The 16921-nt window shown below is 29.9% G+C and overlaps 1 protein-coding gene across 2 annotated transcripts in view; it reads right to left on the reverse strand.

The window, feature by feature from the left end:
* The window catches only part of LOC119608627, a 28967-nt gene extending 13851 nt beyond the window's left edge, over window positions 1-15116 (reverse strand). For both annotated transcript variants that reach the window (XR_005231838.1, XM_037963157.1), the window contains exon 1: window positions 14843-15116. The gene's annotated coding sequence lies outside the window, so the exon portion shown is untranslated. The remainder of the gene's footprint in view (window positions 1-14842) is intronic.
* Between the last annotated feature and the right edge of the window lie 1805 nt (window positions 15117-16921).

The following is a 16921-nucleotide window of genomic DNA, read 5'->3' on the forward strand; positions in this document are numbered from 1 at the left end:
GGTACCATTTTCTCCCGACGAATGTTTCATTTATGATCAGAAAATGAGCGCATATATGATCATTTTTATTGTGCAGAAGAGTCTTAAATGACTCGAATGTGATCAAAAATTTCAAAATATTCTAGCTGGGTAATATCTCTACAAAAATCGACACAATTTATTTTTTTATATGTAAATCTAAATGATTTCGCAATGATTTTTTAATTTTGGTTCAGCTCACGAACAGTCATCGAAAGACTTAGAATATTTTCGGAAACATCGTAAAACACAGCAAGGCAAATTTAGAGAGGGGTAACAAAAACACGATTTAACTTTCGATACAAAATATGTCGTTCATATTTTGGCTTCCTTATTACATTCTAAGACATCAGTCTGTCTGTTGTAAAAAAGAAGGACCCAGAATACGCTTGAAACTGTTGTAAATATGTTAATTATAAAACAGTCGCGATTTTAATGCAAAAAGTTTCCTTGATAAAATTACTTTTTGATTCATAGCAGATATTTTTCCAATACACAAAATGTTTGATTTTTTTTTTAATAATTTAGTTCGATTTTTAGGCAAACTAATTGCTTATAATTTCATACAAATTAGTAATGCTATTAAAACAAGTTATTGGTTACATCTTATCACATTCAGTACAATTCAGTACAAGTAGGTGCTTCACATTAACAAACAATTATTATTTATTACCTTTATCTATTCTTTTAATATTAAAAATATCGTTAATATTATAAAACTTAATGAAAATCTTGCTCAAAAAAGCAATTAACAAATTATTAAGATTTTACACAATTATTTAGTACTTATGATAAAAAAATCGAGATTAATATAAAAATGTAAAAAGTGAAAAGAAAATTCCCCATAATGGCACATATTCACTAAGTGTAATAAAGTAATAAAATTTTCAAAAAATATAAAAATTAACAAAACACAAAATTTAATTATTTCTTTTTAAATAATTTTCTTTAACAGTTTTTTTTAATATTCCATAAAACTTCATTGTTGAAAAATATTTTATTAGTATTAATATCGAAAAAGAGAGAAATAAGAACAACAATAAAAAATTTAATATAAAAAACATTAATATTGTCCATTCTACCGCTTTCATAAAGCGCTTATTCACACATATTCAATAGATAACAAATGTATTCGAATAAATATAAATCGTAATAACTTTAGCAAATATTTACAAATATAAATATTTGCCAACAGACAGAAAATCTAATTAAATTATCAAAAAAAAAAATAATAATAATAATAACTTCTGTGGATAGAAATGTATCTTACATATTGTACATATGTATGTATGTACATTTGAATTTATATATACTACATATGTATGTATATGAATATTAAAACGATACATATCGCCACCTGAAATGCAAAAAAAAAAAAATCAAATCGATTTTATTTTTTTCATATTTTAGAGCTATTAACGGTTGGCTCGTTAATGTAAAAAACGTCATGATATCCGATATCTAAAAGTAAGTTTATTCCAAATGCAGACAAAACAGGATTATTTTTTTTAAATACGCAGCAAATCGAACAATGGCGTTCAAATCCGAAACAAAGCGGTGGAAAACACAGTACAAAACAAGTAGGGAAGTATAGTCGGGCATGGCCGACCATATAATACCCTACACCATGAGTATATTTTAAAAAATTTTATTTCTCATAAAGAAACTTTTATGTTTATGTTTTACTCCTATACTTATAGGAGTATAGGAGTATATGGGCCGATACTCATTTAATTTGGGAAAAGGATATATTTTTAAATAATAGTTAGTTATGTTGAGTTTCATTGCGATACAAATGGTTACAAGTCAATTTTAAGACATTTTTTGAAAGGGGGTTTGTATGGGGGCTAGGATCAAATAAGGACCGATCATTACGAAAATCTGCAGTGTCATTTATAATTATATAATAGTATATTTGACGTAATTATGGCATAAAAAGCCCAAATCGGGAGGTACGGTTGTATGGAGGCTAGGTGAAATAATGGACCGATTTTAACCATTTTCAATAGGCTTCGTCCCTGTGCCAAAAAACATGTTTGGTCCAAATTTCATTAAATTATTAATTGGGGCCTGTACCTTGCGCACAAGGTTTACATGGACAGCCAGCCAGACGGACATGTCTTAATCGACTCAAAAAGTGATTCTGAATCGATCGGTATACTTTAAGGTGGCTGTAGAACCAATATTTTTATGTGTTACAAACATCAGCACAAACGTATAATACCCTCCCCACTATAGTGGTGTAGGGTATAAAAATTACACAGGTTTTTAAATAATTTTCACTAATCCTAATATTATTTGGTGTGCTGATCCCGAAAATTACAATAAAAAAGTCGTATCACCCACCAATGGACAAAATGGACAAAAACAACAACAACTAAAATAAGTAAAATTTACAAAATTGACAAAAACAACAACAACTAAAATAAGTAAAATTTACTATAAGGATACAGACAACCTTATAGCAAATTTTACTTGATATACCCTCCACCACCATTAGTGGTGATAGATGCTATATATAAGTTTGTCATTCCGTGTGTAACACCAAGAAATTTTTATCTGAGGCTAACAACAAAATATATATATTCTGGATCCTTATGAAATTTTGAGTCGATTCAGCTAGTCCGTGTGTCTGCCTCAAAAACGCTCACGTTAAATCTTAGCAAACGAAATCAGCCAAGTTCACTGAAAATATTCACTATTGTCCTAAGCAGTTTGGTATTGAAATCAGCCAAATCGGTCCACAACGTAAAAAGTTATGAGTAAAAATTTCAGACTACCTCGAAAAAATTAGTTTTTTTTTCCTAATTCTTGTGTAGTTTTCTCAGAAACTACCAAAGATAATTGGATGAATTTTGTCACACGTTATTTTTTTGCCCAGGGATCAAATATGTTCAAACTCAAAACAATCGATTCAAAATTTCCCATAGCCCCCATATAAAGGTACATATTCTCGAGTTTTTTGAAAAAAATAAAAAAATCTTTAAATTTAATAAATTGTTTTTGGAAAAAAATGAAGAACTAGCTATTTGAACTCCTTAGGAAAATTTTTTCTATGACCAATATGTTGAAAATTTCACTCATTTGAATTAAACTCTGTATGACCAAAATGTCCAACTTTGACCCCCTCAGGCAGTTCTTAACCGATAGAGCTGAAAATTTGTGTCTGGTCTCATATCCAATAGTCCAAAATTCCCCATATATTGAGTAAATTCCACATATATTAAGTAAATACGTTCACAGTAGATATGAAAACCCTGCAATTTTTTTCGGATCGCTCCATAATTGGTCACAGCTCCCATATAAGGTCTACTTCCGAAAATTACTTAAATGCACATAACTAATTAAGAAGTAAAGATATTGGAATAATATTCAACATAAATATGTTTTATGTAGAATTTTTTTTTGTAACATAAATTTTTCGATTCGGTTAATAATTGGGCCCACTTCCGATAACTAAGTAAACGATCCTATTTCATTGTGGAACGAAGATATTGTTATAAAATTCGTCACGAAATTCTTTGCGGATCGGTCCATAATTGGTCATAGCTCCCATATAAGGACCACTTCCGAAAATCACTTAAATGCACATAACTAAATAAGAAATAAAGATATTGGAATAATATTATACATAAATATGTTTGGGTATATATATATATGTATATGACTCTACCAAATTTTTTTCGGATCAGTCCATAATTGTCATATTTGTCATAGATGATAGACTTCAAAAAATCGCTTTGGTCATAGCTCTCATATAAGGTCCACTTTCTTAAGTGGCCAATAATTGGACATATCTCCATAAAAGGTCCATAAATTAGTTATGGCAATTACTAAATGATATATAAACCAATTACTAAATGATAGCACCCTCATCACGGAAGCAAAATTTAAACTTTCACAATTCATTAAATACGCGCTATATACAAAAAAATATTTAGAAGGGTCTTAGTAAAAAGTACCTTTCAGGTGGAGGGTATTTAAGATTCGGCATAGCGGAATTTGCTTTTGTCAGTTTTGTCCACCGACCTATGGTTTTAAAAATTTGTAGTCTTATACTTTTGAATATAGTTTGAGACTTAAGTTCGGTCCCATAAGGGTGAAGCAAAATAGTGAATTATTCAGTGTGCCAATATCTTAAGTTCTATAACATATATTTTTTTAAAGGGATTTCAGTACAGACCAGTGATATTAATGCAGTGGAAAAATAATGCGCTATAGGTCAAACAAAAGTTTCGGAAATTTAATTGTACACAGAAATATGAAGTCGTGTCACAATAAACGAGATATTTGTAAAAAAAAAACCTGACCTGACCTACAATATCTCGCTTACCGTGATTTTTTGGTTTAGGTAATTTTTTCAACTAATTTATCTGGGCTAACTGTATTATAAAAAGAATGCAAGAAGTCTATATTCGCCTTTGCCAAATCTTATGTACCCTTTACTATAGTGTGTTTAAAAAAGATTAATCTTATAATATCTATAAGAATCCAGAAATTATAAACGGACTGACAAACTTGTATATGTATACCCTTTTCACGATGGTGAAGGGTATAATAATCAAATACATACAGTAGTACTTAATTTATATGCCGAATCATCTTCACATCGTTTTAAACTTATTATTATTTTTTGCTATTTATTTAAAATTTATTTAATTATTTGTTCTTTTTCTCTGTTAAATTTTCGAAAATTAAATCGTTTTGGTTGGTACGACTAGTAAAAACTATGCGGGAAATGATTAATACTAAAAGTCAATATTTGTCAAAATAGTAATTACGATAAGAAATGCCAAAAGTGGAGAAACAAATGCATTGATTACTCGTATTACGATTATAATCATTTTTGTAATAATATACAAATATACATACATATGTATGTATGTATGTACATATTTATATATGAATGCCGGTATGTAAGTGTAAATTAATATGTAGTTTAGGTGCTCAAGTCACACGGTTTGTTTATCAAAAAAATTGGCATTAGTTAGAGCTCAATGTACTCTAGATATCATAGACAAAAGTAGGGGCCATAATATAAATTTCTGCATGTGTATATATTATTCGCTAATATTGTCATAATATATTGATTATATTCATTTCATCGTTTTTCTAATTCAAAAATCTTACCCAGAAAAATACATGTTGGACAAAACGTTGATATTCATATGATATTTTGATACATACTTATGTTTATAAAATTAACATAAGTATGTATCTTCGTGGATATACTGCAATCCACAATACGGAGAGATGAATCGTAATTGAACTGAGTGGATGTCAGTTGTTCGTAGAGTTTAGATACAAACCCGTATAGTTAAAGAAGGTGTTCCTCAAGGCAGAGAATTCTCGCCGCTCTTGTTTAATTTCAACCACAAGGATTGGATGTGATTTCATATGTGGACGATTGTACTATGACGGTGACGATCCATGACGTTGATGAACGTCAAGGAGGAAACGCAAATTCCGAAAAATTGGGGGACACCCTTGACAGCTTATTTAGGTTATTTTGATAGGAGGATGTGTCTACTTCAAATCCGAAGAAATACACCTAGGGGGCCTGTTGTGCGCTCCTTTTCATGAAAAAATTTTTGTTGTTAAAAACAATAACCTTAACCGATGTTAAGAAACTGAGTTTCCTGAACGTAATTCCTAAGATTTTTCCAATTTGGACCTAATTTCGGCAAAGCCTGACAATGGCAAAGAAAGTTCTCTAATCCAATTTACGTATACCGTTATTGCTCGAACTTCTACTTGGAATTTAGTGTTGTGATTAGGTAAACTGTGGTATATTTCTGTTTCTGGGTCTTCCATGTATACAGATCCCCAACCCCTATTTATCCCCCAATTTAGAGCTATTTGTATATGAACGATTCCTACGAGTATTTGCTCTAATACATTGCTCTAAGGCATTCTATCTGTGATCAGTGTTTCAATCTTTCCGATATGACAGCCTATTTAGTTCTTCAACTCACGCCACTATAATCACGCATATTCCGAAATAAAAACAAGGCTCTTAAAGCGCTAGCCGGCAGCACGTGGATAAAGACCCCATGTTGGGGTCTGTCAGAGGTTCAAAATGGTACTCAGATTACTCAGATTTTTGTTGTTTTTATGAAATGAAATAATCAGAAAGTTAACAAGATTATTAATATTATTCAATATACATAACTGATAACTTCTTAAAAATAAATAATTAGCGTTTGGAATTAAGTCACGTATACATTATATGCATACCTAGATTAATACGTACATACATACATGTAAGTAAGTATCTATTTTGAAAAATCCGGAAATTGTATTGAAATTGATAGATCAAAACATTACTTTCAATTAACACATCGAATACGCATATTTACATCTATACTATAGATACTCTATAGAGTCGTCTAAACACACACACATCCCCACGTACATACATATGTAAATTGACATGTAAAACTTTAGTTTTTCTCAAAATAGACCTTGACATTGAAATCTGTTATTTTTGTTTACATTTTTTATATGTTCATTGTTGTTGTTTTGATTTCAAATGCAAACAACCAAATGCATTCTTTACTGAGGGATAATGCTGTTGTTGTTGTTGTGTTTGAACTTTTATTTGAATTTTACAACAAAATAGAAAATAAGAAATGCTGTTTGTCACACATGTTGATCATTAATTTGTCAATGTTGATACTGATGATATTGATTTAAAATACGAACACAACATAATTCTTTGTTTTATTTATTTATTCAGAAGTAGTAAATATTTATGTTTGTAAGTAGTTGTGGCTTTAAGTGTAGTATGTAGTTAGTATTGTTTTAAATACAGTCTATGGATATAAAGATTTACCCCTTATTCGTAGGATTATTAATGCCTTATTTTTGGTACATTCATCAGCTTTTCTATGCACAATTCCACATCAACGTCATAAAATCCAATATTCCGTCAATGTTGTTTCGAAAATTTAAAAACTTCCAAAAAGTCCCCTTTTATAGGTTCTCATTTACTCTATGCTCTACTTGGTGTTATTGCAATCCGGCTGAAATGAGATGCTACCATACCGCTAGTCTGCCGGAATTATTAACTGGAGGTGTCAAATATATCCTCGGCATTTCATTGGAATTGTACCACACCCTCCTGGGCGTTACCTTGATGATCTACCCCATCATGGTGTAATCCGGGTGAAAGGAGATGCTACAAATAACTCTAGTATGTCGGGGATATAAACTGGTGGTGTCAAATATAGCCTTCGAATTTCCTTGGAATGATTTGACCTGGGGTCGAACCAGGGAACCGGTAGCCCACAGGACAGAGTTTCGGACTTTGTCTTGTCCCGGTCATTGAGACCTTTACGGGAAGAGAATGTTAGTTAAAAGACTGATACACGGCGAAGTCTATAATTTAGGATATGTTCGGTGCTGTTGCCGAGATAACAGATACCCCGCAGACTAAGCGTTGAAAACGAGTTGGTGTCAAGTGTATATAACAAAGGATGGATGGAGTGTGAATATGTCGGATGTTTTTCTCATTAAGCGTGTCGCATTAATGAGAAGTGTCTTGGGTTGCATTGTGATGGATGTAAGGTATCTTATACAAGTGATACCATTTTTCTTCCTTGTCAGGGCTTACTCTGTTTATATCAGATTTACTACATTCGGATTCGTATTTTGGTCTACTGATTACGTTTTTAGATGCTATTGCCGAACCAACCCATCTGCATGGTTGTAAACGGAAGTGATATTTTAGATATCGGAAGATACGCAACAGGGCTGCAATGGCCAGAGATTATATTGCTCGAGTACTTGAGCAAAGTGCTTATAAATGGACCGGCAGAACCATGTACAAAAAATTTGTCACCGACTTGTAAGAAGCACAAAGGGGCGGTGAGTCGTCTGACAAACTCTCCCTTTGGTTGTAAAAGAACCACCGTAAAATAAGGCCAACACGTGAAGTGTTCACGTAAAGCACTTCGACTTATACACATGGGCAGACGGAAAATTATTTTATAGAACTGTGTGATACCCAACAACATTTTTGAGTATAAAATGTGACTTATTTTTTGTAATTATGTTGAATATTACCTTGGTTCCAATATATTTCATTTTCTGAAGTGGCTTTAAATTTGGAATAGGGCCAAATATGAACTGATCCTTATTTAGTATGGTAAATTTATAAGTAAATTATAGACATTGAAATCATTATGGGCTTTGTATGGGGGCTAGGGTCAAATGAGGCTCGAACGTTTTGCTTTCTGAAGATAGAATAGGATATTTAACATAATTAAGAGCTTCAAAGCTCTATTCAGGGGGTTCATTTGTATAGCGGGTAGGTGAAATAATGGATTGATTTTCAATAAGCTTCATCCTAGGACCAAAAATGGTTGCGTTCCAACTTTCATCAAATTGTATTGAAAATTGCTTACCATATATTGGATCAATATTTTTATCCTATATTCATCCGCAAAAAATTCAAGTTTTTTGTAAGAAAATGGATTGTGAATTCGGATACAATATTTCTTTCCAACAAGTTATACATAAATAACTCGAAGAACAAACAACATGTTTTAAACCACTTTGAGTCCATTAACTTAATTTTAAATAGAAGATGTATTAAACAAATAAATTGATATAGGGCATAAAAATTCACTCTTAAATTGTCTTCAAAAGAATTTTATTTAAGTTTAAAAGTTCAGCAGGTAGTTGCATTATTTTAAATTTGTTTATTTTTACACTATTCTGAACAAAATTCATTACAATACATACCATATACATACATTCACATATATATTCTGTGTGTGTTACAATTTAAGAAGATTTCCTCATACTTAAGATGTTTGTTTGTAGTCTGTCGTTGGGTGCCGATCTAATCACTGGTTCACAACTCTTTGTACATTTCACATTTATTTATAGTTCTGTGTTATAAAAGTGTTCGAACTCTGTGTATGTATGTTGGTTTTTGTATATTGACGCGAAAAACGCATTGCATACGGTCGGCGTTTATTTCAGATAGTTCAGATTGGGCCTAGCAATTTATAGAATAAAACAAAGAAGATTCATTGCCCCCTGTTAAGAGGTGTTGATGTGTCTAATCTGCTAAATTATATGTATTTTATATGCATCTGTTTTTTAAACTAATGTCTTGCGAAATGATTTATTTTTATTGTGATTAAAAAACGCCTACCAGCTATTCCTAATGAAATTTGGAAAAATATAATTTAAAAGAGAATTTTCATTTACTTAAAACAATTTATAAAATTCAATATTGAATTATTTTTTTACACACATGTTACAAATAGAGTTTGTTTAAATATATTCATAATGAGTACATACATACATATATAGTTTATAATATAAATGATTATTTCATACATTGCGTGTATGACTCATTTTGAAATTATGATTTCTTTCAGGTTTATACTGTCGTCTGACTCACAGGCAATAGAAATTTGACTACAAATGATCCTATTACTATTACAAAAGTTCAAGACATTGGCGCCAAAGGCCATTCATTTTAAATCCTAAAGTTTCCACAAATGACGAATGTTTTGTGTATGTTTGTAATAAATATAATTATTATTTAAATATTATTGTTTCTGTTACAAAATGACATACGTGTGAAAGTATTTGTTCTCAAATACTTTTGCCATGAATTATTATTCATCAAATTTCATCACCACCTCCATCAACTGCCATAAAACATTTTCCATTTTTTTCTTTCACTTTTTATAGTAAACATTTTCACAAACTCTTCCGTGCATTTGTCTGAAAATTGTCTGTATTGTTTATTGGCATTAAGCCAATTTTGGGTGAATTCGTTTATGAAGAAAAATAATTAAAATCAACTTGTTATTTGGAAATTTTATTATTTTCTCAAAGTATTTAATACTCGGTTTGTTATGTTAAATTCATGAGAATATCCATATACATGTATGCAATCATATGATTCATACATTTTTCTTTGTGATTATCGTTAATGTTTTTATCAACATTAAAAGACCGCTTATAGTATTTTGTATTTAAATTGAAATCGATATTATAGATATTAGTTTACGGATTAAAATTTAAAAATGAAATCTGTCTAATCCCAAAAAGAAAATAAATGTATACACTAATTTCAATGTTAATCCTCTTTGCTGTTTAAGAGCTAATTTTCAGTGAACGATTAGCGATTAAATTAAAATTAATCTTCAAAAGTTGTTTTTGAGTACCCGATAAGTTAATTTTGTTAACTATTTTAAGCTCCCAATGGAGGCAGATTAATTTGGTTAAAAAAACACAAAGTGTGAACAGCTGTTCCGAAAACATAAATAATATGTTAAACGTTACAATACTTTTTTTCTAGAGTTCTATTTTGGAAAAAAGACCTTTTTGTTAGAACTTTGGAACCGATTCAGTGGATACGTTATACTATTTTCCTGAAATTTCAATCTTTAATTCAGTGAAATTTTAGTGAGTTTCTTTAGAGTTAAAAGTTTATATAAAAGATATTTTAGATTGCTAAATGAAAATTGGCACATATCTTCTCCATAGAGCAAAATTAGTAAGGAATTAAAAGTCACCGAACACTTGCAATTAACACTTTAGTATCAAAATTATCATTCTTGCTTATTTTTTCAAAGATTGGAAAAGTGAAGTATGATTTTGAAATATGTATCTATGTACATTAGGGTGGCTCCGTTTCTATGGAGGAAAAATAAGGGGTCGATGTTCACAACTAAAATGTAAGCTTAATCTAAGATACCGTTTCTCAAAATTTTTGTTCTGACATCAATATTTGCCGAGCTGGGTTCTGTTGTATGGGTCAAATAATGGGCCGATTTTAACCATTTTCAATAGACTTCGTCCTTGGGCCGAAAAAGCACGTGTACCAAATTTTATCCAATTATCTTGAAAATTGCGTCCTGTACCTTAAACGTCTAAAAAAATGATTCTAAGCCGATTGGTTAGGATATTTTTGTATTGTACAAACATCAGCACAAACCCAATATACCCTCCCCACTAAAGTGGTGTAGGGCATAAATAGTCCAATTGGTTTTAAAAGTTTTTACAAACCTTCATTTCGTTGGCCTGTTTAATTATTATTAGCTTTAGTTGCAGATTTGAAGGTGAAGGAGATTAGAATTATTTTTTATTTTTTTTTTTTTTTTTTTTTTGTTTCAAACTGAATTTTAAAACGAAGTCTAATATAAATAATTATGTACATACATATTAAATTTGTACAAAATATTTTTGCATTTAAAATAATAGACTATAATAAGAGAAGAATAAACCAATTTTTTTTATAAAGAACGAAAAAAAATAAACCAAAAAATCCATTACAAATTCATATTTATAAAAATAATACTCATGGAACGTATGATTGATTCACATTAGATAACGAAATTACTCATACGCCCTAAAAAACAATAAAGCCACACACTCCACCGTTTAGTTTGACACAAATTTCGTATTTGCAAGAAACATCAATTCAAGTTCAAAAACCAAGAAAGCAAGAAACATCAATTCAAGTTCAAAAACCAAAAGCACAATATTTTTACCCATTTTTTGTTTTTATTGCATTTAATACTGATAATCCAATAGTAGTCCGCCTAACGCAACAAATTTTTTCATGTCATTTAAAACTACTGGCACATAAATGGCAATAAACAATATCAACACACAAAAGAAAACAGAACAAATCAACCACCAACGAACAAAGCGAAAACGTAAAATGAAAGACTAGGAGAAAAATATAATAATAAAGCCATTTTTATTGAGACACACTAACGAAAATCAACCCCTGATATGTAAACAGCTTTTCTTTTTGGAAATTGGAGCAGTACGAGCAAATTGAGAGTCAAAGTCAACGAAAAACATGTTAAAAACAAAATATGAAAAACCAATTTGAAAAGTAAACAAAAACTACAGACCACAATACAAACGGCAATAAAAAAACACAAAAATAATCTAAAAGAACACGAATACGAACTCACGAACAAGATTGTAACAATAACCTAAACGAACAAATTTTTCTTTGAACCCACATACATATGTACATATGTATGTTCATTAGGGTGCTTCTAAAACAAAAGTGGCTGATGTTCCCAACTAAAATAAAAGTCTAATTTCAACTAAGAATGAGATTCTTAAAATATTTGTACTGAATATTTAATAGGAAGGGCCTGAACAACATTTCATATACGCTATTCAAGGCGTCTTTAAAAGAAACGTTTGATTTTGGAGCCATTCTAGTATACAAACAATACATGTTTAGAAATTTTATATTTTCAGAGAACAAGTTTCTGCTAATAGAGTAGAGAGAGGAAATGAACATGATTTGTAACAAGTGCCTCCCTCCATATTTGAACTCGATAATATTAAAAACGAGAACGAGTTCAATCAAAATGGAGACACACATTCCATTTTTCCTCTCTAAACAAATAAATATAAACAAATAAATAAACAATTGTTACAGTTGAAATTTCCGTTATAAAATTTAATTATATTCTTTAAAAAGTCTATCATTTTGATTTAATTTAATTAAAATTTTGATACTAATTTACCATAAAAATTGCATACTAAGGATTTTACTAGAATCAGCAAATAGCGTTTATAACACAGGCGAAAAAATTTTGAAAAACGTCAAAACCCAGTGAGATATTTTAAACTAAAAGTCTCAAAAATGCCCAAAACGGTTGTTTTTCGCCAGATTCCATCCTTAATAAGAGTCTCTAGGCTTCACTCAGTTGGGCCGTATGAATATTTCTGCAGAAAGTTGGGCAGATCGTTATTGATTTTTTGAAGGACTGTACTACAATTGTGAGGATCTACGACAAATATATTTCATTATATATATTACAAAAGGATTGATATAATCAATGAAATACCTATTTTTATAAATCTAAGTAACGATTACACTTATATTTATGTAAATACATATGTATAAAGAACCATCTATCTATCCATGTTATTTATTATGTATATAAAAATGTATGTATGTGTTTTGGTATGTTTGTTTGTATATATGTATGTTTGTTTGGACTTTATAGACTCCTAAATGGCAAGACCGATTCTTGAAATTTCCACAGCGTCTTCCTGTATGTGTGGAAGGAAATATAGGCGAGGTACCAGGCCATCATACAAAATAAGTATTAAAAGTCGCTTATCTCAGAAACTGCAACAGCTAGAGTCCTCAAATTTTGTATTGAAAACTTTGACATCAATATAAACATATAAACAGCCGTTCTATAGTGGGCGTGGCACTTCCCATATATAAAATCTTAAATTAGAGCATCTCAGAAAATATAACAGCTAGAGTCTTCAAATTTTTTCGTAGTCACTTTAGTATCTCCCATATGGATTAAATAATAAAATTTTTGGGGAAGTATTAGAGCTTTAAGTACTGCAAGAATAAATTTAACATCTATGTGAACATTTGGGGAAAAAATGGGAGTCTTGGAACCTCTCATATGAATAAAATACAAAAAATCGTATATCTGAGAAACTATTGGAGCTAAAATCCTCAAATTTTGCACGAACAACTTTGACATCCACATATGAACAATTGGGTAATAAATTGATGGGCTAGTAAAAGGGGACCAAAATTTTGCACGAAGAACTTTGACATTCATTTGAACATTTGAGGAAATAGGGGCACCTCTAATTATGAATTTAATACAAAAATTATAATATCTATATAAAAATTTTCAATAAAATCTAAATTAAAGTTTGGAAAAAATTGACGGAGTTACAATGGTTGGAGTGTCATATTCCATATAAATTAAATACAAAATATCTTATATCTTGGAAACTATTAGAGCTAGAATCTTCAAAAATTGTAAAGTAGATTTTTTATTTATATTGTTTTTACGGTAGCAAAGCACACTGGGTATAGCTAGTATAAGTATAAAGGATTTCATACGATAGAGAAAAGTGAAAAGAGATTTTTCAATAAATTGTAACACACATAGTTTATGTCAATTCATAAATTGTTTGTTCATATTCACATATTTCATGAAAGCACAATTACACAACTTATTTATAACAACAAACAACACACAAGAGTGAAATGATGGCAAATGTCTAGAATGGATTTTACCCCGTAGATGGAAATGCAAGTGATTGGATTGCTATTATTAAATGAATAGAGAAATGGCAATATGTAGGAGAATGAATCTGTTTGTATGGATCCAAATGATGTGAGTGTGTGAGGATGAATTACATGGCAATTATAAATTGTATCCTTTTGCGCTTATTCTTGTTTTCTTCATCATCATTCATTAATGGATGTTTGTATCTACTGACACACTTTTTTCAAGTATCTATCTGTGGCTGTTTGTGTATAAAACGTACACATTGACAGTCACAGCACACTGACTTACTAACAAACATATTGTACGAGTTGTATTTATAAGCAGTTAACCACCAACAATGTTGGTCGGTTGGACGTTCGTTTGGTTGGTTGGAATGGTAATGGTGATGATGTGATGTTTGGAATACCTATACACACATTTAGTCACTCACATGTATACATACACAGATACCTTCCTTCTGTTACATTAGATTACTTTCATTTGATGGAAAATCATTTTTCATCTTTTGTGAAAAATTATTAAAATTCGATTTTTTTTTTCTTTTAAGAGATACACACAATACACATTTTATGAAAAATCAGCTTTTTCACTTCATAACAAATATTGAAAAATTGCAAAATTAATAAGATTCATTTGAATATTTCGTTTTTGAAATATTGTATACACATTTTTTCCCAAGATTACATGCATATTTAAAATATATGTAATTTATTTTTCGTAAAAAAAATATAAAACTTTGCACATTTCTTTTAGTTTTGCTCACTCACCAATGTTTTGAAAAATTTTGTTTTTCTTTCAACTCAATTTAATTCCATGAACAAAAAGATTTATTCCAAAATATATTAGATTTCTATGTAAATTTTTTATAATTATTCACACAATAAATTTGTAATATTTTTTATTCTTTTAGTTTTGTTTTATTTTCACAATAATTTCATAAATTGTAGTTTTCACAATTCCCGTGCTTGATTCCACTGCGTGCAGTTCGGTGTGACCGTTGAAAAACGTATACAAGAATTTTTCTGTTGTTGCTGATTTCGAAGTTGCTTAATCGCACAAAATCTACAAAATATAAACGACACTCACATACAAACAACAACAACAACAAAAATGAAAAGCGAAAATTCAACTACAACAAAAACTGAAAAGAAAAAATATAAATAAGAACAATATTGTTTTTTCTATTCGAATCGTTTGTTGTTTGGAAAATTCGGAAAAATGTTTATGTACCTAGAAACCAAAACAAAGTGCCAACTTGCTTACTCTCTTTCATTCCTTCGTTCGTTCGTTTAATTGTTCCGCACATACATATGTGTGTGAAAACGATAGAAAAAGTTCTCAATGAAAGTTCGGAAAATTTTGCATTCAATAGACCTGCGCATCAAATTCTTTTACGTTTAAATATAATATTTTTGTATTGTTCCATCAAAAGTTTAACATTTTCATCCTTAATCATAATCGTTGATAAGTTTTAATGAACTTTTTTCTACATTCAATTTAAAGCTTTTCTGATAAAACAAAGCTTTTTAATGCGCTAAAAGTATCAGAAATTCAATTAAATTTCTTAAATGGTCATATTTGTAAATTTTATTTAATTAATATTATTACTAGGAATATCCTTTTTTATTATGTTGCTTAGAGTTTTCTAGTACTAATAAGTTGTGATATAAGTTTTCCTTTCTTTAGTAGATAGCTGTGATTTTTTCGAAACCTAAATCTATTACTTTAACAACTTCCTGAACATCGTTATGGCTGTTTAACATGAATTATTTGAAGGAATTTAAGTTTTAGCTTAGTTTTAACACAAACTAATTAAAAATAAGTTTGAGCAAGATATATTAGACCCAAATATTCTTTATTATATTTAAAATTATATGTATACTAGATATACCCAATGTGCTTTGCTATCTTAAAATCAATATAAATAAAAACAAGTAAGAAATTAAAGTCGGGCGAGGCCGATCATATAATACCCTACACCTGTTACAAAAATAAAATGTGATTTAGTTTTCCTAATGAAGCATTTATGTTGAATTGTACCTTGTCTCAGATAAGCCATTTATTGTGGAATAAAATTGTGGATATTTAAGTCAAATTTTGAAGGGGACTTTTGTAGGGGCTAGGGCAGGGGTCGGCAAACTACGGCTCGCGAGCCAAATGCGGCTCTTTGGATGTGGAGCTATGGCTCTTTAGTTTCATACGCAATTTTTTTATTTTATAAAAAAATATATATATACATATATTAAAATATTTCTGAATAGATTAACGAGCAGTGTTAAAACTAACAAAACAATTCGCAAACGTTTCTACAATATACACAACATTTCAACTTTGTTTAATCCTTCTGTATGTGAAACAACTAACAATTGAATGTTTAGAGTCGTTTGTGAAACTTTAAATAACAAGTTATGATCCAAACTTTCTAAAACTATACAAAGCTATCTCTCCTATTGAATTTGTTCCATGTACAAGTTAGTATTGTAAGAAAATTTTTAATTCTTTAAATTTTTAGTTGAAAAGTTCCTTATAAACGATGGGGTATCATGAGCGCTCCTACGAAGTGTCATTAGATAAAATGTAAAACAAGATCATACATTCCGAAATTTTCGTGTTTTTCGAATTAAAAAATATTTTTTGGAAATTGAAAATATAGTAATTAAATAATTACTTAATAATGAAGAGAGTTTGGACACAGTTACCCAGGAAAAATTTACATTGAAAAGTAGTGAGTTAAAAAGCTAATAAAACCTCTTTTCACTACTTCTTCATTAGCATTTTAAGTCATTATTTTAACACGGTGATGTCATTGGAGGCAAGTACTTCTACGCACGCTTACTAATATGAAG

This window comes from Lucilia sericata, unplaced genomic scaffold (genome assembly GCF_015586225.1).
Source record: "Lucilia sericata isolate MDLA Ls3-8-SP2 unplaced genomic scaffold, ASM1558622v1 Contig000000F_arrow, whole genome shotgun sequence".
In the NCBI taxonomy this organism is placed as follows: domain Eukaryota; kingdom Metazoa; phylum Arthropoda; class Insecta; order Diptera; family Calliphoridae; genus Lucilia; species Lucilia sericata.